Source organism: Spermophilus citellus (assembly GCF_964194105.1).
Source record: "Spermophilus citellus genome assembly, chromosome: 11".
Classification (NCBI taxonomy): domain Eukaryota; kingdom Metazoa; phylum Chordata; class Mammalia; order Rodentia; family Sciuridae; genus Spermophilus; species Spermophilus citellus.
Window position 1 is genome coordinate 9230325 of NC_138192.1, and position 27155 is coordinate 9257479.

The window sequence follows — 27155 nt, forward strand, 5'->3', positions numbered from 1 at the left end:
TTTAGGAAGCTTGGCAACCCCTTTCCATGAAAGTGTTTCTCGCCAGTCACTGCTTAAGGCTACATCAAGAGGAAACAAAACATAGAGATAGAACGTGAAACTACTTTATTGTGTCAAGTTTCAAGAAGCTAGCACAAACCGTGTTGGATTTAGAGTTCCAAATACATCTATCAATATAGGAGAAAACAGAGTGAAACCTAAAAATTCAAACTGTTACTGGAAACGAACGCTTCAACATAGAAGAACGAAATTTGGGGAACCAAGTCGCCTTAGTGTACTGATCATTACCTGAAAGTATCATCCAGTTTGGGTGAAAAAATATTTGCTGAGATTTCTGGAGATTCGTAATTTTGGGAAGCCTGGCAACCCCTTTCCATGAAAGTGTTTCTCGCCAGTCACTGCTTAGGGCTACATCAAGAGGAAACAAAACATAGAGATAGAACGTGAAACTACTTTATTGTGTCAAGTTTCAAGAAGCTAGCACAAACCGTGTTGGATTTAGAGTTCCAAATACATCTATCAATATAGGAGAAAACAGAGTGAAACCTAAAAATTCAAAGTGTTACTGCAAACGAACGCTTCAACATAGAAGAACGAAATTTGGGGAACCAAGTCGCCTTAGTGTACTGATCATTACCTGAAAGTATCATTCAGTTTGGGTGAAAAAATATTTGCTGAGATTTCTGGAGATTCGTAATTTTAGGAAGCTTGGCAACCCCTTTCCATGAAAGTGTTTCTCGCCAGTTACTGCTTAGGGCTACATCAAGAGGAAACAAAACGTAGAGATAGAACGTGAAACTACTTTATTGTGTCAAGTTTCAAGAAGCTAGCACAAACCCTGTTGGATTTAGAGTTCCAAATACATCTATCAATATAGGAGAAAACAGAGTGAAACCTAAAAATTCAAAGTGTTACTGGAAACGAACGCTTCAACATAGAAGAACGAAATTTGGGGAACCAAGTCGCCTTAGTGTACTGATCATTACCTGAAAGTATCATCCAGTTTGGGTGAAAAAATATTTGCTGAGATTTCTGGAGATTCGTAATTTTAGGAAGCTTGGCAACCCCTTTCCATGAAAGTGTTTCTCGCCAGTCACTGCTTAAGGCTACATCAAGAGGAAACAAAACATAGAGATAGAACGTGAAACTACTTTATTGTGTCAAGTTTCAAGAACCTAGCACAAACCGTGTTGGATTTAGAGTTCCAAACACATCTATCAATATAGGAGAAAACAGAGTGAAACCTAAAAATTCAAAGTGTTACTGGAAACGAACGCTTCAACATAGAAGAACGAAATTTGGGGAACCAAGTCGCCTTAGTGTACTGATCATTACCTGAAAGTATCATCCAGTTTGGGTGAAAAAATATTTGCTGAGATTTCTGGAGATTCGTAATTTTGGGAAGCCTGGCAACCCCTTTCCATGAAAGTGTTTCTCGCCAGTCACTGCATTGGGCTACATCAAGAGGAAACAAAACATAGAGATAGAACGTGAAACTACTTTATTGTGTCATGTTTCAAGAAGCTAGCACAAACCGTGTTGGATTTAGAGGTCCAAATACATCTATCAATATAGGAGAAAACAGAGTGAAACCTAAAAATTCAAACTGTTACTGGAAACGAACGCTTCAACATAGAAGAACGAAATTTGGGGAACCAAGTCGCCTTAGTGTACTGATCATTACCTGAAAGTATCATCCAGTTTGGGTGAAGAAATATTTGCTGAGATTTCTGGAGATTCGTAATTTTGGGAAGCTTGGCAACCCCTTTCCATGAAAGTGATTCTCGCCAGTCACTGCATTGGACTACATCAAGAGGAAACAAAACATAGAGATAGAATGTGAAACTACTTTATTGTGTCATGTTTCAAGAAGCCAGCACAAACCGTGTTGGATTTAGAGTTCCAAATACATCTATCAATATAGGAGAAAACAGAGTGAAACCTAAAAATTCAAACTGTTACTGGAAACGAACGCTTCAACATAGAAGAACGAAATTTGGGGAACCAAGTCGCCTTAGTGTACTGATCATTACCTGAAAGTATCATCCAGTTTGGGTGAAAAAATATTTGCTGAGATTTCTGGAGATTCGTAATTTTAGGAAGCTTGGCAACCCCTTTCCATGAAAGTGTTTCCCGCCAGTAACTGCTTAGGGCTACATCAAGAGGAAACAAAACGTAGAGATAGAACGTGAAACTACTTTATTGTGTCAAGTTTCAAGAAGCTAGCACAAACCGTGTTGGATTTAGAGTTCCAAATACATCTATCAATATAGGAGAAAACAGAGTGAAACCTAAAAATTCAAAGTGTTACTGGAAACGAACGCTTCAACATAGAAGAACGAAATTTGGGGAACCAAGTTGCCTTAGTGTACTGATCATTACCTGAAAGTATCATCCAGTTTGGGTGAAAAAATATTTGCTGAGATTTCTGGAGATTCGTAATTTTGGGAAGCCTGGCAACCCCTTTCCATGAAAGTGTTTCTCGCCAGTCACTGCTTAGGGCTACATCAAGAGGAAACAAAACATAGAGATAGAACGTGAAACTACTTTATTCTGTCAAGTTTCAAGAAGCTAGCACAAACCGTGTTGGATTTAGAGTTCCAAATACATCTATCAATATAGGAGAAAACAGAGTGAAACCTAAAAATTCAAAGTGTTACTGCAAACGAACGCTTCAACATAGAAGAACAAAATTTGGGGAACCAAGTCGCCTTAGGGTACTGATCATTACCTGAAAGTATCATCCAGTTTGGGTGAAAAAATATTTGCTGAGATTTCTGGAGATTCGTAATTTTAGGAAGCTTGGCAACCCCTTTCCATGAAAGTGTTTCCCGCCAGTAACTGCTTAGGGCTACATCAAGAGGAAACAAAACGTAGAGATAGAACGTGAAACTACTTTATTGTGTCAAGTTTCAAGAAGCTAGCACAAACCCTGTTGGATTTAGAGTTCCAAATACATCTATCAATATAGGAGAAAACAGAGTGAAACCTAAAAATTCAAACTGTTACTGGAAACGAACGCTTCAACATAGAAGAACGAAATTTGGGGAACCAAGTCGCCTTAGTGTACTGATCATTACCTGAAAGTATCATTCAGTTTGGGTGAAAAAATATTTGCTGAGATTTCTGGAGATTCGTAATTTTAGGAAGCTTGGCAACCCCTTTCCATGAAAGTGTTTCTCGCCAGTCACTGCTTAAGGCTACATCAAGAGGAAACAAAACATAGAGATAGAACGTGAAACTACTTTATTGTGTCAAGTTTCAAGAAGCTAGCACAAACCGTGTTGGATTTAGAGTTCCAAATACATCTATCAATATAGGAGAAAACAGAGTGAAACCTAAAAATTCAAACTGTTACTGGAAACGAACGCTTCAACATAGAAGAATGAAATTTGTGGAACCAAGTCGCCTTAGTGTACTGATCATTACCTGAAAGTATCATCCAGTTTGGGTGAAAAAATATTTGCTGAGATTTCTGGAGATTCGTAATTTTAGGAAGCTTGGCAACCCCTTTCCATGAAAGTGTTTCTCGCCAGTTACTGCTTAGGGCTACATCAAGAGGAAACAAAACGTAGAGATAGAACGTGAAACTACTTTATTGTGTCAAGTTTCAAGAAGCTAGCACAAACCCTGTTGGATTTAGAGTTCCGAATACATCTATCAATATAGGAGAAAACAGAGTGAAACCTAAAAATTCAAAGTGTTCCTGGAAACGAACGCTTCAACATAGAAGAACGAAATTTGGGGAACCAAGTCGCCTTAGTGTACTGATCATTACCTGAAAGTATCATCCAGTTTGGGTGAAAAAATATTTGCTGAGATTTCTGGAGATTCGTAATTTTAGGAAGCTTGGCAACCCCTTTCCATGAAAGTGTTTCTCGCCAGTCACTGCTTAAGGCTACATCAAGAGGAAACAAAACATAGAGATAGAACGTGAAACTACTTTATTGTGTCAAGTTTCAAGAACCTAGCACAAACCGTGTTGGATTTAGAGTTCCAAACACATCTATCAATATAGGAGAAAACAGAGTGAAACCTAAAAATTCAAAGTGTTACTGGAAACGAACGCTTCAACATAGAAGAACGAAATTTGGGGAACCAAGTCGCCTTAGTGTACTGATCATTACCTGAAAGTATCATCCAGTTTGGGTGAAAAAATATTTGCTGAGATTTCTGGAGATTCGTAATTTTGGGAAGCCTGGCAACCCCTTTCCATGAAAGTGTTTCTCGCCAGTCACTGCATTGGGCTACATCAAGAGGAAACAAAACATAGAGATAGAACGTGAAACTACTTTATTGTGTCATGTTTCAAGAAGCTAGCACAAACCGTGTTGGATTTAGAGGTCCAAATACATCTATCAATATAGGAGAAAACAGAGTGAAACCTAAAAATTCAAACTGTTACTGGAAACGAACGCTTCAACATAGAAGAACGAAATTTGGGGAACCAAGTCGCCTTAGTGTACTGATCATTACCTGAAAGTATCATCCAGTTTGGGTGAAAAAATATTTGCTGAGATTTCTGGAGATTCGTAATTTTGGGAAGCTTGGCAACCCCTTTCCATGAAAGTGTTTCTCGCCAGTCACTGCATTGGACTACATCAAGAGGAAACAAAACATAGAGATAGAATGTGAAACTACTTTATTGTGTCATGTTTCAAGAAGCCAGCACAAACCGTGTTGGATTTAGAGTTCCAAATACATCTATCAATATAGGAGAAAACAGAGTGAAACCTAAAAATTCAAACTGTTACTGGAAACGAACGCTTCAACATAGAAGAACGAAATTTGGGGAACCAAGTCGCCTTAGTGTACTGATCATTACCTGAAAGTATCATCCAGTTTGGGTGAAAAAATATTTGCTGAGATTTCTGGAGATTCGTAATTTTAGGAAGCTTGGCAACCCCTTTCCATGAAAGTGTTTCCCGCCAGTAACTGCTTAGGGCTACATCAAGAGGAAACAAAACGTAGAGATAGAACGTGAAACTACTTTATTGTGTCAAGTTTCAAGAAGCTAGCACAAACCGTGTTGGATTTAGAGTTCCAAATACATCTATCAATATAGGAGAAAACAGAGTGAAACCTAAAAATTCAAAGTGTTACTGGAAACGAACGCTTCAACATAGAAGAACGAAATTTGGGGAACCAAGTCGCCTTAGTGTACTGATCATTACCTGAAAGTATCATCCAGTTTGGGTGAAAAAATATTTGCTGAGATTTCTGGAGATTCGTAATTTTGGGAAGCCTGGCAACCCCTTTCCATGAAAGTGTTTCTCGCCAGTCACTGCTTAGGGCTACATCAAGAGGAAACAAAACATAGAGATAGAACGTGAAACTACTTTATTCTGTCAAGTTTCAAGAAGCTAGCACAAACCGTGTTGAATTTAGAGTTCCAAATACATCTATCAATATAGGAGAAAACAGAGTGAAACCTAAAAATTCAAAGTGTTACTGCAAACGAACGCTTCAACATAGAAGAACAAAATTTGGGGAACCAAGTCGCCTTAGGGTACTGATCATTACCTGAAAGTATCATCCAGTTTGGGTGAAAAAATATTTGCTGAGATTTCTGGAGATTCGTAATTTTAGGAAGCTTGGCAACCCCTTTCCATGAAAGTGTTTCCCGCCAGTAACTGCTTAGGGCTACATCAAGAGGAAACAAAACGTAGAGATAGAACGTGAAACTACTTTATTGTGTCAAGTTTCAAGAAGCTAGCACAAACCCTGTTGGATTTAGAGTTCCAAATACATCTATCAATATAGGAGAAAACAGAGTGAAACCTAAAAATTCAAACTGTTACTGGAAACGAACGCTTCAACATAGAAGAACGAAATTTGGGGAACCAAGTCGCCTTAGTGTACTGATCATTACCTGAAAGTATCATTCAGTTTGGGTGAAAAAATATTTGCTGAGATTTCTGGAGATTCGTAATTTTAGGAAGCTTGGCAACCCCTTTCCATGAAAGTGTTTCTCGCCAGTCACTGCTTAAGGCTACATCAAGAGGAAACAAAACATAGAGATAGAACGTGAAACTACTTTATTGTGTCAAGTTTCAAGAAGCTAGCTCAAACCGTGTTGGATTTAGAGTTCCAAATACATCTATCAATATAGGAGAAAACAGAGTGAAACCTAAAAATTCAAACTGTTACTGGAAACGAACGCTTCAACATAGAAGAATGAAATTTGTGGAACCAAGTCGCCTTAGTGTACTGATCATTACCTGAAAGTATCATCCAGTTTGGGTGAAAAAATATTTGCTGAGATTTCTGGAGATTCGTAATTTTAGGAAGCTTGGCAACCCCTTTCCATGAAAGTGTTTCTCGCCAGTTACTGCTTAGGGCTACATCAAGAGGAAACAAAACGTAGAGATAGAACGTGAAACTACTTTATTGTGTCAAGTTTCAAGAAGCTAGCACAAACCCTGTTGGATTTAGAGTTCCAAATACATCTATCAATATAGGAGAAAACAGAGTGAAACCTAAAAATTCAAAGTGTTACTGGAAACGAACGCTTCAACATAGAAGAACGAAATTTGGGGAACCAAGTCGCCTTAGTGTACTGATCATTACCTGAAAGTATCATCCAGTTTGGGTGAAAAAATATTTGCTGAGATTTCTGGAGATTCGTAATTTTAGGAAGCTTGGCAACCCCTTTCCATGAAAGTGTTTCTCGCCAGTCACTGCTTAAGGCTACATCAAGAGGAAACAAAACATAGAGATAGAACGTGAAACTACTTTATTGTGTCAAGTTTCAAGAACCTAGCACAAACCGTGTTGGATTTAGAGTTCCAAACACATCTATCAATATAGGAGAAAACAGAGTGAAACCTAAAAATTCAAACTGTTACTGGAAACGAACGCTTCAACATAGAAGAACGAAATTTGGGGAACCAAGTCGCCTTAGTGTACTGATCATTACCTGAAAGTATCATCCAGTTTGGGTGAAAAAATATTTGCTGAGATTTCTGGAGATTCGTAATTTTGGGAAGCCTGGCAACCCCTTTCCATGAAAGTGTTTCTCGCCAGTCACTGCATTGGGCTACATCAAGAGGAAACAAAACATAGAGATAGAACGTGAAACTACTTTATTGTGTCATGTTTCAAGAAGCTAGCACAAACCGTGTTGGATTTAGAGTTCCAAATACATCTATCAATATAGGAGAAAACACAGTGAAACCTAAAAATTCAAAGTGTTACTGCAAACGAACGCTTCAACATAGAAGAACGAAATTTGGGGAACCAAGTCGCCTTAGTGTACTGATCATTACCTGAAAGTATCATTCAGTTTGGGTGAAAAAATATTTGCTGAGATTTCTGGAGATTCGTAATTTTAGGAAGCTTGGCAACCCCTTTCCATGAAAGTGTTTCTCGCCAGTTACTGCTTAGGGCTACATCAAGAGGAAACAAAACGTAGAGATAGAACGTGAAACTACTTTATTGTGTCAAGTTTCAAGAAGCTAGCACAAACACTGTTGGATTTAGAGTTCCAAAGACATCTATCAATATAGGAGAAAACAGAGTGAAACCTAAAAATTCAAAGTGTTACTGGAAACGAACGCTTCAACATAGAAGAACGAAATTTGGGGAACCAAGTCGCCTTAGTGTACTGATCATTACCTGAAAGTATCATCCAGTTTGGGTGAAAAAATATTTGCTGAGATTTCTGGAGATTCGTAATTTTAGGAAGCTTGGCAACCCCTTTCCATGAAAGTGTTTCTCGCCAGTCACTGCTTAAGGCTACATCAAGAGGAAACAAAACATAGAGATAGAACGTGAAACTACTTTATTGTGTCAAGTTTCAAGAACCTAGCACAAACCGTGTTGGATTTAGAGTTCCAAACACATCTATCAATATAGGAGAAAACAGAGTGAAACCTAAAAATTCAAACTGTTACTGGAAACGAACGCTTCAACATAGAAGAACGAAATTTGGGGAACCAAGTCGCCTTAGTGTACTGATCATTACCTGAAAGTATCATCCAGTTTGGGTGAAAAAATATTTGCTGAGATTTCTGGAGATTCGTAATTTTGGGAAGCCTGGCAACCCCTTTCCATGAAAGTGTTTCTCGCCAGTCACTGCATTGGGCTACATCAAGAGGAAACAAAACGTAGAGATAGAACGTGAAACTACTTTATTGTGTCATGTTTCAAGAAGCTAGCACAAACCGTGTTGGATTTAGAGTTCCAAATACATCTATCAATATAGGAGAAAACAGAGTGAAACCTAAAAATTCAAACTGTTACTGGAAACGAACGCTTCAACATAGAAGAACGAAATTTGGGGAACCAAGTCGCCTTAGTTTACTGATCATTACCTGAAAGTATCATCCAGTTTGGGTGAAAAAATATTTGCTGAGATTTCTGGAGATTCGTAATTTTGGGAAGCCTGGCAACCCCTTTCCATGAAAGTGTTTCTCGCCAGTCACTGCATTGGGCTACATCAAGAGGAAACAAAACATAGAGATAGAACGTGAAACTACTTTATTGTGTCATGTTTCAAGAAGCCAGCACAAACCGTGTTGGATTTAGAGTTCCAAATACATCTATCAATATAGGAGAAAACAGAGTGAAACCTAAAAATTCAAAGTGTTACTGGAAACGAACGCTTCAACATAGAAGAACGAAATTTGGGGAACCAAGTCGCCTTAATGTACTGATCATTACCTGAAAGTATCATCCAGTTTGGGTGAAAAAATATTTGCTGAGATTTCTGGAGATTCGTAATTTTAGGAAGCTTGGCAACCCCTTTCCATGAAAGTGTTTCCCGCCAGTAACTGCTTAGGGCTACATCAAGAGGAAACAAAACGTAGAGATAGAACGTGAAACTACTTTATTGTGTCAAGTTTCAAGAAGCTAGCACAAACCGTGTTGGATTTAGTGTTCCAAATACATCTATCAATATAGGAGAAAACAGAATGAAACCTAAAAATTCAAAGTGTTACTGGAAACGAACGCTTCAACATAGAAGAACGAAATTTGGGGAACCAAGTCGCCTTAGTGTACTGATCATTACCTGAAAGTATCATCCAGTTTGGGTGAAAAAATATTTGCTGAGATTTCTGGAGATTCGTAATTTTAGGAAGCTTGGCATCCCCTTTCCATGAAAGTGTTTCTCGCCAGTCACTGCTTAAGGCTACATCAAGAGGAAACAAAACATAGAGATAGAACGTTAAACTACTTTATTGTGTCAAGTTTCAAGAAGCTAGCACAAACCGTGTTGGATTTAGAGTTCCAAATACATCTATCAATATAGGAGAAAACAGAGTGAAACCTAAAAATTCAAACTGTTACTGGAAACGAACGCTTCAACATAGAAGAACGAAATTTGGGGAACCAAGTCGCCTTAGTGTACTGATCATTACCTGAAAGTATCATCCAGTTTGGGTGAAAAAATATTTGCTGAGATTTCTGGAGATTCGTAATTTTGGGAAGCCTGGCAACCCCTTTCCATAAAAGTGTTTCTCGCCAGTCACTGCTTAGGGCTACATCAAGAGGAAACAAAACATAGAGATAGAACATGGAACTACTTTATTGTGTCAAGTTTCAAGAAGCTAGCACAAACCGTGTTGGATTTAGAGTTCCAAATACATCTATCAATATAGGAGAAAACAGAGTGAAACCTAAAAATTCAAAGTGTTACTGCAAACGAACGCTTCAACATAGAAGAACGAAATTTGGGGAACCAAGTCGCCTTAGTGTACTGATCATTACCTGAAAGTATCATCCAGTTTGGGTGAAAAAATATTTGCTGAGATTTCTGGAGATTCGTAATTTTAGGAAGCTTGGCAACCCCTTTCCATGAAAGTGTTTCCCGCCAGTAACTGCTTAGGGCTACATCAAGAGGAAACAAAACGTAGAGATAGAACGTGAAACTACTTTATTGTGTCAAGTTTCAAGAAGCTAGCACAAACCGTGTTGGATTTAGTGTTCCAAATACATCTATCAATATAGGAGAAAACAGAATGAAACCTAAAAATTCAAACTGTTACTGGAAACGAACGCTTCAACATAGAAGAACGAAATTTGGGGAACCAAGTCGCCTTAGTGTACTGATCATTACCTGAAAGTATCATCCAGTTTGGGTGAAAAAATATTTGCTGAGATTTCTGGAGATTCGTAATTTTAGGAAGCTTGGCATCCCCTTTCCATGAAAGTGTTTCTCGCCAGTCACTGCTTAAGGCTACATCAAGAGGAAACAAAACATAGAGATAGAACGTGAAACTACTTTATTGTGTCAAGTTTCAAGAAGCTAGCACAAACCATGTTGGATTTAGAGTTCCAAATACATCTATCAATATAGGAGAAAACAGAGTGAAACCTAAAAATTCAAACTGTTACTGGAAACGAACGCTTCAACATAGAAGAACGAAATTTGGGGAACCAAGTCGCCTTAGTGTACTGATCATTACCTGAAAGTATCATCCAGTTTGGGTGAAAAAATATTTGCTGAGATTTCTGGAGATTCGTAATTTTGGGAAGCCTGGCAACCCCTTTCCATGAAAGTGTTTCTCGCCAGTCACTGCTTAGGGCTACATCAAGAGGAAACAAAACGTAGAGATAGAACGTGAAACTACTTTATTGTGTCAAGTTTCAAGAAGCTAGCACAAACCCTGTTGGATTTAGAGTTCCGAAAACATCTATCAATATAGGAGAAAACAGAGTGAAACCTAAAAATTCAAAGTGTTACTGGAAACGAACGCTTCAACATAGAAGAACGAAATTTGGGGAACCAAGTCGCCTTAGTGTACTGATCATTACCTGAAAGTATCATCCAGTTTGGGTGAAAAAATATTTGCTGAGATTTCTGGAGATTCGTAATTTTAGGAAGCTTGGCAACCCCTTTCCATGAAAGTGTTTCTCGCCAGTCACTGCTTAAGGCTACATCAAGAGGAAACAAAACATAGAGATAGAACGTGAAACTACTTTATTGTGTCAAGTTTCAAGAACCTAGCACAAACCGTGTTGGATTTAGAGTTCCAAACACATCTATCAATATAAGAGAAAACAGAGTGAAACCTAAAAATTCAAACTGTTACTGGAAACGAACGCTTCAACATAGAAGAACGAAATTTGGGGAACCAAGTCGCCTTAGTGTACTGATCATTACCTGAAAGTATCATCCAGTTTGGGTGAAAAAATATTTGCTGAGATTTCTGGAGATTCGTAATTTTGGGAAGCCTGGCATCCCCTTTCCATGAAAGTGTTTCTCGCCAGTCACTGCATTGGGCTACATCAAGAGGAAACAAAACATAGAGATAGAACGTGAAACTACTTTATTGTGTCATGTTTCAAGAAGCTAGCACAAACCGTGTTGGATTTAGAGTTCCAAATACATCTATCAATATAGGAGAAAACAGAGTGAAACCTAAAAATTCAAACTGTTACTGGAAACGAACGCTTCAACATAGAAGAACGAAATTTGGGGAACCAAGTCGCCTTAGTGTACTGATCATTACCTGAAAGTATCATCCAGTTTGGGTGAAAAAATATTTGCTGAGATTTCTGGAGATTCGTAATTTTGGGAAGCTTGGCAACCCCTTTCCATGAAAGTGTTTCTCGCCAGTCACTGCATTGGGCTACATCAAGAGGAAACAAAACATAGAGATAGAATGTGAAACTACTTTATTGTGTCATGTTTCAAGAAGCTAGCACAAACACTGTTGGATTTAGAGTTCCAAATACATCTATCAATATAGGAGAAAACAGAGTGAAACCTAAAAATTCAAAGTGTTACTGGAAACGAACGCTTCAACATAGAAGAACGAAATTTGGGGAACCAAGTCGCCTTAGTGTACTGATCATTACCTGAAAGTATCATTCAGTTTGGGAGAAAAAATATTTGCTGAGATTTCTGGAGATTCGTAATTTTAGGAAGCTTGGCAACCCCTTTCCATGAAAGTGTTTCTCGCCAGTTACTGCTTAGGGCTACATCAAGAGGAAACAAAACGTAGAGATAGAACGTGAAACTACTTTATTGTGTCAAGTTTCAAGAAGCTAGCACAAACACTGTTGGATTTAGAGTTCCAAATACATCTATCAATATAGGAGAAAACAGAGTGAAACCTAAAAATTCAAAGTGTTACTGGAAACGAACGCTTCAACATAGAAGAACGAAATTTGGGGAACCAAGTCGCCTTAGTGTACTGATCATTACCTGAAAGTATCATCCAGTTTGGGTGAAAAAATATTTGCTGAGATTTCTGGAGATTCGTAATTTTAGGAAGCTCGGCATCCCCTTTCCATGAAAGTGTTTCTCGCCAGTCACTGCTTAAGGCTACATCAAGAGGAAACAAAACATAGAGATAGAACGTGAAACTACTTTATTGTGTCAAGTTTCAAGAAGCTAGCACAAACCGTGTTGGATTTAGAGTTCTAAATACATCTATCAATATAGGAGAAAACAGAGTGAAACCTAAAAATTCAAACTGTTACTGGAAACGAACGCTTCAACATAGAAGAACGAAATTTGGGGAACCAAGTCGCCTTAGTGTACTGATCATTACCTGAAAGTATCATCCAGTTTGGGTGAAAAAATATTTGCTGAGATTTCTGGAGATTCGTAATTTTAGGAAGCTTGGCAACCCCTTTCCATGAAAGTGTTTCTCGCCAGTTACTGCTTAGGGCTACATCAAGAGGAAACAAAACGTAGAGATAGAACGTGAAACTACTTTATTGTGTCAAGTTTCAAGAAGCTAGCACAAACACTGTTGGATTTAGAGTTCCAAATACATCTATCAATATAGGAGAAAACAGAGTGAAACCTAAAAATTCAAAGTGTTACTGGAAACGAACGCTTCAACATAGAAGAACGAAATTTGGGGAACCAAGTCGCCTTAGTGTACTGATCATTACCTGAAAGTATCATCCAGTTTGGGTGAAAAAATATTTGCTGAGATTTCTGGAGATTCGTAATTTTAGGAAGCTTGGCAACCCCTTTCCATGAAAGTGTTTCTCGCCAGTCACTGCTTAAGGCTACATCAAGAGGAAACAAAACATAGAGATAGAACGTGAAACTACTTTATTGTGTCAAGTTTCAAGAACCTAGCACAAACCGTGTTGGATTTAGAGTTCCAAACACATCTATCAATATAGGAGAAAACAGAGTGAAACCTAAAAATTCAAACTGTTACTGGAAACGAACGCTTCAACATAGAAGAACGAAATTTGGGGAACCAAGTCGCCTTAGTGTACTGATCATTACCTGAAAGTATCATCCAGTTTGGGTGAAAAAATGTTTGCTGAGATTTCTGGAGATTCGTAATTTTGGGAAGCCTGGCAACCCCTTTCCATGAAAGTGTTTCTCGCCAGTCACTGCATTGAGCTACATCAAGAGGAAACAAAACGTAGAGATAGAACGTGAAACTACTTTATTGTGTCATGTTTCAAGAAGCTAGCACAAACCGTGTTGGATTTAGAGTTCCAAATACATCTATCAATATAGGAGAAAACAGAGTGAAACCTAAAAATTCAAACTGTTACTGGAAACGAACGCTTCAACATAGAAGAACGAAATTTGGGGAACCAAGTCGCCTTAGTGTACTGATCATTACCTGAAAGTATCATCCAGTTTGGGTGAAAAAATATTTGCTGAGATTTCTGGAGATTCGTAATTTTGGGAAGCCTGGCAACCCCTTTCCATGAAAGTGTTTCTCGCCAGTCACTGCATTGGGCTACATCAAGAGGAAACAAAACATAGAGATAGAACGTGAAACTACTTTATTGTGTCATGTTTCAAGAAGCCAGCACAAACCGTGTTGGATTTAGAGTTCCAAATACATCTATCAATATAGGAGAAAACAGAGTGAAACCTAAAAATTCAAAGTGTTACTGGAAACGAACGCTTCAACATAGAAGAACGAAATTTGGGGAACCAAGTCGCCTTAGTGTACTGACCATTACCTGAAAGTATCATCCAGTTTGGGTGAAAAAATATTTGCTGAGATTTCTGGAGATTCGTAATTTTAGGAAGCTTGGCAACCCCTTTCCATGAAAGTGTTTCCCGCCAGTAACTGCTTAGGGCTACATCAAGAGGAAACAAAACGTAGAGATAGAACGTGAAACTACTTTATTGTGTCAAGTTTCAAGAAGCTAGCACAAACCGTGTTGGATTTAGTGTTCCAAATACATCTATCAATATAGGAGAAAACAGAATGAAACCTAAAAATTCAAACTGTTACTGGAAACGAACGCTTCAACATAGAAGAACGAAATTTGGGGAACCAAGTCGCCTTAGTGTACTGATCATTACCTGAAAGTATCATCCAGTTTGGGTGAAAAAATATTTGCTGAGATTTCTGGAGATTCGTAATTTTAGGAAGCTTGGCATCCCCTTTCCATGAAAGTGTTTCTCGCCAGTCACTGCTTAAGGCTACATCAAGAGGAAACAAAACATAGAGATAGAACGTTAAACTACTTTATTTTGTCAAGTTTCAAGAAGCTAGCACAAACCGTGTTGGATTTAGAGTTCCAAATACATCTATCAATATAGGAGAAAACAGAGTGAAACCTAAAAATTCAAACTGTTACTGGAAACGAACGCTTCAACATAGAAGAACGAAATTTGGGGAACCAAGTCGCCTTAGTGTACTGATCATTACCTGAAAGTATCATCCAGTTTGGGTGAAAAAATATTTGCTGAGATTTCTGGAGATTCGTAATTTTGGGAAGCCTGGCAACCCCTTTCCATGAAAGTGTTTCTCGCCAGTCACTGCTTAGGGCTACATCAAGAGGAAACAAAACATAGAGATAGAACGTGAAACTACTTTATTGTGTCAAGTTTCAAGAAGCTAGCACAAACCGTGTTGGTTTTAGAGTTCCAAATACATCTATCAATATAGGAGAAAACAGAGTGAAACCTAAAAATTCAAAGTGTTACTGCAAACGAACGCTTCAACATAGAAGAACGAAATTTGGGGAACCAAGTCGCCTTAGTGTACTGATCATTACCTGAAAGTATCATTCAGTTTGGGTGAAAAAATATTTGCTGAGATTTCTGGAGATTCGTAATTTTAGGAAGCTTGGCAACCCCTTTCCATTAAAGAGTTTCTCGCCAGTTACTGCTTAGGGCTACATCAAGAGGAAACAAAACGTAGAGATAGAACGTGAAACTACTTTATTGTGTCAAGTTTCAAGAAGCTAGCACAAACCCTGTTGGATTTAGAGTTCCGAATACATCTATCAATATAGGAGAAAACAGAGTGAAACCTAAAAATTCAAAGTGTTACTGGAAACGAACGCTTCAACATAGAAGAACGAAATTTGGGGAACCAAGTCGCCTTAGTGTACTGATCATTACCTGAAAGTATCATCCAGTTTGGGTGAAAAAATATTTGCTGAGATTTCTGGAGATTCGTAATTTTAGGAAGCTTGGCAACCCCTTTCCATGAAAGTGTTTCTCGCCAGTCACTGCTTAAGGCTACATCAAGAGGAAACAAAACATAGAGATAGAACGTGAAACTACTTTATTGTGTCAAGTTTCAAGAACCTAGCACAAACCGTGTTGGATTTAGAGTTCCAAACACATCTATCAATATAGGAGAAAACAGAGTGAAACCTAAAAATTCAAACTGTTACTGGAAACGAACGCTTCAACATAGAAGAACGAAATTTGGGGAACCAAGTCGCCTTAGTGTACTGATCATTACCTGAAAGTATCATCCAGTTTGGGTGAAAAAATATTTGCTGAGATTTCTGGAGATTCGTAATTTTGGGAAGCCTGGCAACCCCTTTCCATGAAAGTGTTTCTCGCCAGTCACTGCATTGGGCTACATCAAGAGGAAACAAAACGTAGAGATAGAACGTGAAACTACTTTATTGTGTCATGTTTCAAGAAGCTAGCACAAACCGTGTTGGATTTAGAGTTCCAAATACATCTATCAATATAGGAGAAAACAGAGTGAAACCTAAAAATTCAAACTGTTACTGGAAACGAACGCTTCAACATAGAAGAACGAAATTTGGGGAACCAAGTCGCCTTAGTGTACTGATCATTACCTGAAAGTATCATCCAGTTTGGGTGAAAAAATATTTGCTGAGATTTCTGGAGATTCGTAATTTTGGGAAGCCTGGCAACCCCTTTCCATGAAAGTGTTTCTCGCCAGTCACTGCATTGGGCTATATCAAGAGGAAACAAAACATAGAGATAGAACGTGAAACTACTTTATTGTGTCATGTTTCAAGAAGCCAGCACAAACCGTGTTGGATTTAGAGTTCCAAATACATCTATCAATATAGGAGAAAACAGAGTGAAACCTAAAAATTCAAACTGTTACTGCAAACGAACGCTTCAACATAGAAGAACGAAATTTGGGGAACCAAGTCGCCTTAGTGTACTGATCATTACCTGAAAGTATCATCCAGTTTGGGTGAAAAAATATTTGCTGAGATTTCTGGAGATTCGTAATTTTAGGAAGCTTGGCATCCCCTTTCCATGAAAGTGTTTCTCGCCAGTCACTGCTTAAGGCTACATCAAGAGGAAACAAAACATAGAGATAGAACGTGAAACTACTTTATTTTGTCAAGTTTCAAGAAGCTAGCACAAACCGTGTTGGATTTAGAGTTCCAAATACATCTATCAATATAGGAGAAAACAGAGTGAAACCTAAAAATTCAAAGTGTTACTGCAAACGAACGCTTCAACATAGAAGAACGAAATTTGGGGAACCAAGTCGCCTTAGTGTACTGATCATTACCTGAAAGTATCATTCAGTTTGGGTGAAAAAATATTTGCTGAGATTTCTGGAGATTCGTAATTTTAGGAAGCTTGGCAACCCCTTTCCATGAAAGTGTTTCTCGCCAGTTACTGCTTAGGGCTACATCAAGAGGAAACAAAACGTAGAGATAGAACGTGAAACTACTTTATTGTGTCAAGTTTCAAGAAGCTAGCACAAACCCTGTTGGATTTAGAGTTCCGAATACATCTATCAATATAGGAGAAAACAGAGTGAAACCTAAAAATTCAAAGTGTTACTGGAAACGAACGCTTCAACATAGAAGAACGAAATTTGGGGAACCAAGTCGCCTTAGTGTACTGATCATTACCTGAAAGTATCATCCAGTTTGGGTGAAAAAATATTTGCTGAGATTTCTGGAGATTCGTAATTTTAGGAAGCTTGGCAACCCCTTTCCATGAAAGTGTTTCTCGCCAGTCACTGCTTAAGGCTACATCAAGAGGAAACAAAACATAGAGATAGAACGTGAAACTACTTTATTGTGTCAAGTTTCAAGAACCTAGCACAAACCGTGTTGGATTTAGAGTTCCAAACACATCTATCAATATAGGAGAAAACAGAGTGAAACCTAAAAATTCAAACTGTTACTGGAAACGGACGCTTCAACATAGAAGAACGAAATTTGGGGAACCAAGTCGCCTTAGTGTACTGATCATTACCTGAAAGTATCATCCAGTTTGGGTGAAAAAATATTTGCTGAGATTTCTGGAGATTCGTAATTTTGGGAAGCCTGGCATCCCCTTTCCATGAAAGTGTTTCTCGCCAGTCACTGCATTGGGCTACATCAAGAGGAAACAAAACATAGAGATAGAACGTGAAACTACTTTATTGTGTCATGTTTCAAGAAGCTAGCACAAACCGTGTTGGATTTAGAGTTCCAAATACATCTATCAATATAGGAGAAAACAGAGTGAAACCTAAAAATTCAAACTGTTACTGGAAACGAACACTTCAACATAGAAGAACGAAATTTGGGGAACCAAGTCGCCTTAGTGTACTGATCATTACCTGAAAGTATCATCCAGTTTGGGTGAAAAAATATTTGCTGAGATTTCTGGAGATTCGTAATTTTGGGAAGCTTGGCAACCCCTTTCCATGAAAGTGTTTCTCGCCAGTCACTGCATTGGGCTACATCAAGAGGAAACAAAACATAGAGATAGAATGTGAAACTACTTTATTGTGTCATGTTTCAAGAAGCCAGCACAAACCGTGTTGGATTTAGAGTTCCAAATACATCTATCAATATAGGAGAAAACAGAGTGAAACCTAAAAATTCAAAGTGTTACTGGAAACGAACGCTTCAACATAGAAGAACGAAATTTGGGGAACCAAGTCGCCTTAGTGTACTGATCATTACCTGAAAGTATCATCCAGTTTGGGTGAAAAAATATTTGCTGAGATTTCTGGAGATTCGTAATTTTAGGAAGCTTGGCAACCCCTTTCCATGAAAGTGTTTCCCGCCAGTACCTGCTTAGGGCTACATCAAGAGGAAACAAAACGTAGAGATAGAACGTGAAACTACTTTATTGTGTCAAGTTTCAAGAAGCTAGCACAAACCCTGTTGGATTTAGAGTTCCGAATACATCTATCAATATAGGAGAAAACAGAGTGAAACCTAAAAATTCAAAGTGTTACTGGAAACGAACGCTTCAACATAGAAGAACGAAATTTGGGGAACCAAGTCGCCTTAGTGTACTGATCATTACCTGAAAGTATCATCCAGTTTGGGTGAAAAAATATTTGCTGAGATTTCTGGAGATTCGTAATTTTAGGAAGCTTGGCAACCCCTTTCCATGAAAGTGTTTCTCGCCAGTCACTGCTTAAGGCTACATCAAGAGGAAACAAAACATAGAGATAGAACGTGAAACTACTTTATTGTGTCAAGTTTCAAGAACCTAGCACAAACCGTGTTGGATTTAGAGTTCCAAACACATCTATCAATATAGGAGAAAACAGAGTGAAACCTAAAAATTCAAACTGTTACTGGAAACGGACGCTTCAACATAGAAGAACGAAATTTGGGGAACCAAGTCGCCTTAGTGTACTGATCATTACCTGAAAGTATCATCCAGTTTGGGTGAAAAAATATTTGCTGAGATTTCTGGAGATTCGTAATTTTGGGAAGCCTGGCATCCCCTTTCCATGAAAGTGTTTCTCGCCAGTCACTGCATTGGGCTACATCAAGAGGAAACAAAACATAGAGATAGAACGTGAAACTACTTTATTGTGTCATGTTTCAAGAAGCTAGCACAAACCGTGTTGGATTTAGAGTTCCAAATACATCTATCAATATAGGAGAAAACAGAGTGAAACCTAAAAATTCAAACTGTTACTGGAAACGAACGCTTCAACATAGAAGAACGAAATTTGGGGAACCAAGTCGCCTTAGTGTACTGATCATTACCTGAAAGTATCATCCAGTTTGGGTGAAAAAATATTTGCTGAGATTTCTGGAGATTCGTAATTTTGGGAAGCTTGGCAACCCCTTTCCATGAAAGTGTTTCTCGCCAGTCACTGCATTGGGCTACATCAAGAGGAAACAAAACATAGAGATAGAATGTGAAACTACTTTATTGTGTCATGTTTCAAGAAGCCAGCACAAACCGTGTTGGATTTAGAGTTCCAAATACATCTATCAATATAGGAGAAAACAGAGTGAAACCTAAAAATTCAAAGTGTTACTGGAAACGAACGCTTCAACATAGAAGAACGAAATTTGGGGAACCAAGTCGCCTTAGTGTACTGATCATTACCTGAAAGTATCATCCAGTTTGGGTGAAAAAATATTTGCTGAGATTTCTGGAGATTCGTAATTTTAGGAAGCTTGGCAACCCCTTTCCATGGAAGTGTTTCCCGCCAGTACCTGCTTAGGGCTACATCAAGAGGAAACAAAACGTAGAGATAGAACGTGAAACTACTTTATTGTGTCAAGTTTCAAGAAGCTAGCACAAACCCTGTTGGATTTAGAGTTCCAAATACATCTATCAATATAGGAGAAAACAGAGTGAAACCTAAAAATTCAAAGTGATACTGCAAACGAACGCTTCAACATAGAAGAACGAAATTTGGGGAACCAAGTCGCCTTAGTGTACTGATCATTACCTGAAAGTATCATCCAGTTTGGGTGAAAAAATATTTGCTGAGATTTCTGGAGATTCGTAATTTTGGGAAGCCTGGCAACCCCTTTCCATGAAAGTGTTTCCCGCCAGTCACTGCTTAGGGCTACATCAAGAGGAAACAAAACATAGAGATAGAACGTGAAACTACTTTATTGTGTCAAGTTTCAGGAAGCTAGCACAAACCGTGTTGGATTTAGAGTTCCAAATACATCTATCAATATAGGAGAAAACAGAGTGAAACCTAAAAATTCAAAGTGTTACTGCAAACGAACGCTTCAACATAGAAGAACGAAATTTGGGGAACCAAGTCGCCTTAGTGTACTGATCATTACCTGAAAGTATCATTCAGTTTGGGTGAAAAAATATTTGCTGAGATTTCTGGAGATTCGTAATTTTAGGAAGCTTGGCAACCCCTTTCCATGAAAGTGTTTCTCGCCAGTTACTGCTTAGGGCTACATCAAGAGGAAACAAAACGTAGAGATAGAACGTGAAACTACTTTATTGTGTCAAGTTTCAAGGAGCTAGCACAAACACTGTTGGATTTAGAGTTCCAAATACATCTATCAATATAGGAGAAAACAGAGTGAAACCTAAAAATTCAAAGTGTTACTGGAAACGAACGCTTCAACATAGAAGAACGAAATTTGGGGAACCAAGTCGCCTTAGTGTACTGATCATTACCTGAAAGTATCATCCAGTTTGGGTGAAAAAATATTTGCTGAGATTTCTGGAGATTCGTAATTTTAGGAAGCTTGGCAACCCCTTTCCATGAAAGTGTTTCTCGCCAGTCACTGCTTAAGGCTACATCAAGAGGAAACAAAACATAGTGATAGAACGTGAAACTACTTTATTGTGTCAAGTTTCAAGAACCTAGCACAAACCGTGTTGGATTTAGAGTTCCAAACACATCTATCAATATAGGAGAAAACAGAGTGAAACCTAAAAATTCAAACTGTTACTGGAAACGAACGCTTCAACATAGAAGAACGAAATTTGGGGAACCAAGTCGCCTTAGTGTACTGATCATTACCTGAAAGTATCATCCAGTTTGGGTGAAAAAATATTTGCTGAGATTTCTGGAGATTCGTAATTTTGGGAAGCCTGGCATCCCCTTTCCATGAAAGTGTTTCTCGCCAGTCACTGCATTGGGCTACATCAAGAGGAAACAAAACATAGAGATAGAACGTGAAACTACTTTATTGTGTCATGTTTCAAGAAGCTAGCACAAACCGTGTTGGATTTAGAGTTCCAAATACATCTATCAATATAGGAGAAAACAGAGTGAAACCTAAAAATTCAAACTGTTACTGGAAACGAACGCTTCAACATAGAAGAACGAAATTTGGGGAACCAAGTCGCCTTAGTGTACTGATCATTACCTGAAAGTATCATCCAGTTTGGGTGAAAAAATATTTGCTGAGATTTCTGGAGATTCGTAATTTTGGGAAGCTTGGCAACCCCTTTCCATGAAAGTGTTTCTCGCCAGTCACTGCATTGGGCTACATCAAGAGGAAACAAAACATAGAGATAGAATGTGAAACTACTTTATTGTGTCATGTTTCAAGAAGCCAGCACAAACCGTGTTGGATTTAGAGTTCCAAATACATCTATCAATATAGGAGAAAACAGAGTGAAACCTAAAAATTCAAAGTGTTACTGGAAACGAACGCTTCAACATAGAAGAACGAAATTTGGGGAACCAAGTCGCCTTAGTGTACTGATCATTACCTGAAAGTATCATCCAGTTTGGGTGAAAAAATATTTGCTGAGATTTCTGGAGATTCGTAATTTTAGGAAGCTTGGCAACCCCTTTCCATGAAAGTGTTTCCCGCCAGTAACTGCTTAGGGCTACATCAAGAGGAAACAAAACGTAGAGATAGAACGTGAAACTACTTTATTGTGTCAAGTTTCAAGAAGCTAGCACAAACCCTGTTGGATTTAGAGTTCCAAATACATCTATCAATATAGGAGAAAACAGAGTGAAACCTAAAAATTCAAACTGTTACTGGAAACGAACGCTTCAACATAGAAGAACGAAATTTGGGGAACCAAGTCGCCTTAGTGTACTGATCATTACCTGAAAGTATCATCCAGTTTGGGTGAAAAAATATTTGCTGAGATTTCTGGAGATTCGTAATTTTGGGAAGCCTGGCAACCCCTTTCCATGAAAGTGCTTCCCGCCAGTCACTGCTTAGGGCTACATCAAGAGGAAACAAAACATAGAGATAGAACGTGAAACTACTTTATTGTGTCAAGTTTCAGGAAGCTAGCACAAACCGTGTTGGATTTAGAGTTCCAAATACATCTATCAATATAGGAGAAAACAGAGTGAAACCTAAAAATTCAAAGTGTTACTGCAAACGAACGCTTCAACATAGAAGAACGAAATTTGGGGAACCAAGTCGCCTTAGTGTACTGATCATTACCTGAAAGTATCATTCAGTTTGGGTGAAAAAATATTTGCTGAGATTTCTGGAGATTCGTAATTTTAGGAAGCTTGGCAACCAATTTCCATGAAAGTGTTTCTCGCCAGTTACTGCTTAGGGCTACATCAAGAGGAAACAAAACGTAGAGATAGAACGTGAAACTACTTTATTGTGTCAAGTTTCAAGAAGCTAGCACAAACACTGTTGGATTTAGAGTTCCAAATACATCTATCAATATAGGAGAAAACAGAGTGAAACCTAAAAATTCAAACTGTTACTGGAAACGAACGCTTCAACATAGAAGAACGAAATTTGGGGAACCAAGTCGCCTTAGTGTACTGATCTTTACCTGAAAGTATCATCCAGTTTGGGTGAAAAAATATTTGCTGAGATTTCTGGAGATTCGTAATTTTAGGAAGCTTGGCATCCCCTTTCCATGAAAGTGTTTCTCGCCAGTCACTGCTTAAGGCTACATCAAGAGGAAACAAAACATAGAGATAGAACGTGAAACTACTTTATTGTGTCAAGTTTCAAGAAGCTAGCACAAACCGTGTTGGATTTAGAGTTCCAAATACATCTATCAATATAGGAGAAAACAGAGTGAAACCTAAAAATTCAAAGTGTTACTGCAAACGAACGCTTCAACATAGAAGAACAAAATTTGGGGAACCAAGTCGCCTTAGTGTACTGATCATTACCTGAAAGTATCATTCAGTTTGGGTGAAAAAATATTTGCTGAGATTTCTGGAGATTCGTAATTTTAGGAAGCTTGGCAACCCCTTTCCATGAAAGTGTTTCTCGCCAGTTACTGCTTAGGGCTACATCAAGAGGAAACAAAACGTAGAGATAGAACGTGAAACTACTTTATTGTGTCAAGTTTCAAGAAGCTAGCACAAACCCTGTTGGATTTAGAGTTCCGAATACATCTATCAATATAGGAGAAAACAGAGTGAAACCTAAAAATTCAAAGTGTTACTGGAAACGAACGCTTCAACATAGAAGAACGAAATTTGGGGAACCAAGTCGCCTTAGTGTACTGATCATTACCTGAAAGTATCATCCAGTTTGGGTGAAAAAATATTTGCTGAGATTTCTGGAGATTCGTAATTTTAGGAAGCTTGGCAACCCCTTTCCATGAAAGTGTTTCTCGCCAGTCACTGCTTAAGGCTACATCAAGAGGAAACAAAACATAGAGATAGAACGTGAAACTACTTTATTGTGTCAAGTTTCAAGAACCTAGCACAAACCGTGTTGGATTTAGAGTTCCAAACACATCTATCAATATAGGAGAAAACAGAGTGAAACCTAAAAATTCAAACTGTTACTGGAAACGGACGCTTCAACATAGAAGAACGAAATTTGGGGAACCAAGTCGCCTTAGTGTACTGATCATTACCTGAAAGTATCATCCAGTTTGGGTGAAAAAATATTTGCTGAGATTTCTGGAGATTCGTAATTTTGGGAAGCCTGGCATCCCCTTTCCATGAAAGTGTTTCTCGCCAGTCACTGCATTGGGCTACATCAAGAGGAAACAAAACATAGAGATAGAACGTGAAACTACTTTATTGTGTCATGTTTCAAGAAGCTAGCACAAACCGTGTTGGATTTAGAGTTCCAAATACATCTATCAATATAGGAGAAAACAGAGTGAAACCTAAAAATTCAAACTGTTACTGGAAACGAACGCTTCAACATAGAAGAACGAAATTTGGGGAACCAAGTCGCCTTAGTGTACTGATCATTACCTGAAAGTATCATCCAGTTTGGGTGAAAAAATATTTGCTGAGATTTCTGGAGATTCGTAATTTTGGGAAGCTTGGCAACCCCTTTCCATGAAAGTGTTTCTCGCCAGTCACTGCATTGGGCTACATCAAGAGGAAACAAAACATAGAGATAGAATGTGAAACTACTTTATTGTGTCATGTTTCAAGAAGCCAGCACAAACCGTGTTGGATTTAGAGTTCCAAATACATCTATCAATATAGGAGAAAACAGAGTGAAACCTAAAAATTCAAAGTGTTACTGGAAACGAACGCTTCAACATAGAAGAACGAAATTTGGGGAACCAAGTCGCCTTAGTGTACTGATCATTACCTGAAAGTATCATCCAGTTTGGGTGAAAAAATATTTGCTGAGATTTCTGGAGATTCGTAATTTTGGGAAGCCTGGCAACCCCTTTCCATGAAAGTGTTTCCCGCCAGTCACTGCTTAGGGCTACATCAAGAGGAAACAAAACATAGAGATAGAACGTGAAACTACTTTATTGTGTCAAGTTTCAGGAAGCTAGCACAAACCGTGTTGGATTTAGAGTTCCAAATACATCTATCAATATAGGAGAAAACAGAGTGAAACCTAAAAATTCAAAGTGTTACTGCAAACGAAAGCTTCAACATAGAAGAACGAAATTTGGGGAACCAAGTCGCCTTAGTGTACTGATCATTACCTGAAAGTATCATTCAGTTTGGGTGAAAAAATATTTGCTGAGATTTCTGGAGATTCGTAATTTTAGGAAGCTTGGCAACCCCTTTCCATGAAAGTGTTTCTCGCCAGTCACTGCTTAAGGCTACATCAAGAGGAAACAAAACATAGAGATAGAACGTGAAACTACTTTATTGTGTCAAGTTTCAAGAACCTAGCACAAACCGTGTTGGATTTAGAGTTCCAAACACATCTATCAATATAGGAGAAAACAGAGTGAAACCTAAAAATTCAAACTGTTACTGGAAACGAACGCTTCAACATAGAAGAACGAAATTTGGGGAACCAAGTCGCCTTAGTGTACTGATCATTACCTGAAAGTATCATCCAGTTTGGGTGAAAAAATATTTGCTGAGATTTCTGGAGATTCGTAATTTTGGGAAGTCTGGCATCCCCTTTCCATGAAAGTGTTTCTCGCCAGTCACTGCATTGGGCTACATCAAGAGGAAACAAAACATAGAGATAGAACGTGAAACTACTTTATTGTGTCATGTTTCAAGAAGCTAGCACAAACCGTGTTGGATTTAGAGTTCCAAATACATCTATCAATATAGGAGAAAACAGAGTGAAACCTAAAAATTCAAACTGTTACTGGAAACGAACGCTTCAACATAGAAGAACGAAATTTGGGGAACCAAGTCGCCTTAGTGTACTGATCATTACCTGAAAGTATCATCCAGTTTGGGTGAAAAAATATTTGCTGAGATTTCTGGAGATTCGTAATTTTAGGAAGCTTGGCAACCCCTTTCCATGAAAGTGTTTCCCGCCAGTAACTGCTTAGGGCTACATCAAGAGGAAACAAAACGTAGAGATAGAACGTGAAACTACTTTATTGTGTCAAGTTTCAAGAAGCTAGCACAAACCGTGTTGGATTTAGAGTTCCAAATACATCTATCAATATAGGAGATAACAGAGTGAAACCTAAAAATTCAAACTGTTACTGGAAACGATCGCTTCAACATAGAAGAACGAAATTTGGGGAACCAAGTCGCCTTAGTGTACTGATCATTACCTGAAAGTATCATCCAGTTTGGGTGAAAAAATATTTGCTGAGATTTCTGGAGATTCGTAATTTTAGGAAGCTTGGCAACCCCTTTCCATGAAAGTGTTTCCCGCCAGTAACTGCTTAGGGCTACATCAAGAGGAAACAAAACGTAGAGATAGAACGTGAAACTACTTTATTGTGTCAAGTTTCAAGAAGCTAGCACAAACCCTGTTGGATTTAGAGTTCCAAATACATCTATCAATATAGGAGAAAACAGAGTGAAACCTAAAAATTCAAACTGTTACTGGAAACGAACGCTTCAACATAGAAGAACGAAATTTGGGGAACCAAGTCGCCTTAGTGTACTGATCATTACCTGAAAGTATCATTCAGTTTGGGTGAAAAAATATTTGCTGAGATTTCTGGAGATTCGTAATTTTAGGAAGCTTGGCAACCCCTTTCCATGAAAGTGTTTCTCGCCAGTTACTACTTAGGGCTACATCAAAGGGAAACAAAACGTAGAGATAGAACGTGAAACTACTTTATTGTGTCAAGTTTCAAGAAGCTAGCACAAACACTGTTGGATTTAGAGTTCCAAATACATCTATCAATATAGGAGAAAACAGAGTGAAACCTAAAAATTCAAAGTGTTACTGGAAACGAACGCTTCAACATAGAAGAACGAAATTAGGGGAACCAAGTCGCCTTAGTGTACTGATCATTACCTGAAAGTATCATCCAGTTTGGGTGAAAAAATATTTGCTGAGATTTCTGGAGATTCGTAATTTTGGGAAGCCTGGCAACCCCTTTCCATGAAAGTGTTTCTCGCCAGTCACTGCTTAGGGCTACATCAAGAGGAAACAAAACGTAGAGATAGAACGTGAAACTACTTTATTGTGTCAAGTTTCAAGAAGCTAGCACAAACCCTGTTGGATTTAGAGTTCCAAATACATCTATCAATATAGGAGAAAACAGAGTGAAACCTAAAAATTCAAACTGTTACTGGAAACGAACGCTTCAACATAGAAGAACGAAATTTGGGGAACCAAGTCGCCTTAGTGTACTGATCATTACCTGAAAGTATCATCCAGTTTGGGTGAAAAAATATTTGCTGAGATTTCTGGAGATTCGTAATTTTAGGAAGCTTGGCAACCCCTTTCCATGAAAGTGTTTCTCGCCAGTCACTGCTTAAGGCTACATCAAGAGGAAACAAAACATAGAGATAGAACGTGAAACCACTTTATTGTGTCAAGTTTCAAGAAGCTAGCACAAACCGTGTTGGATTTAGAGTTCCAAATACATCTATCAATATAGGAGAAAACACAGTGAAACCTAAAAATTCAAACTGTTACTGGAAACGAACGCTTCAACATAGAAGAACGAAATTTGGGGAACCAAGTCGCCTTAATGTACTGAT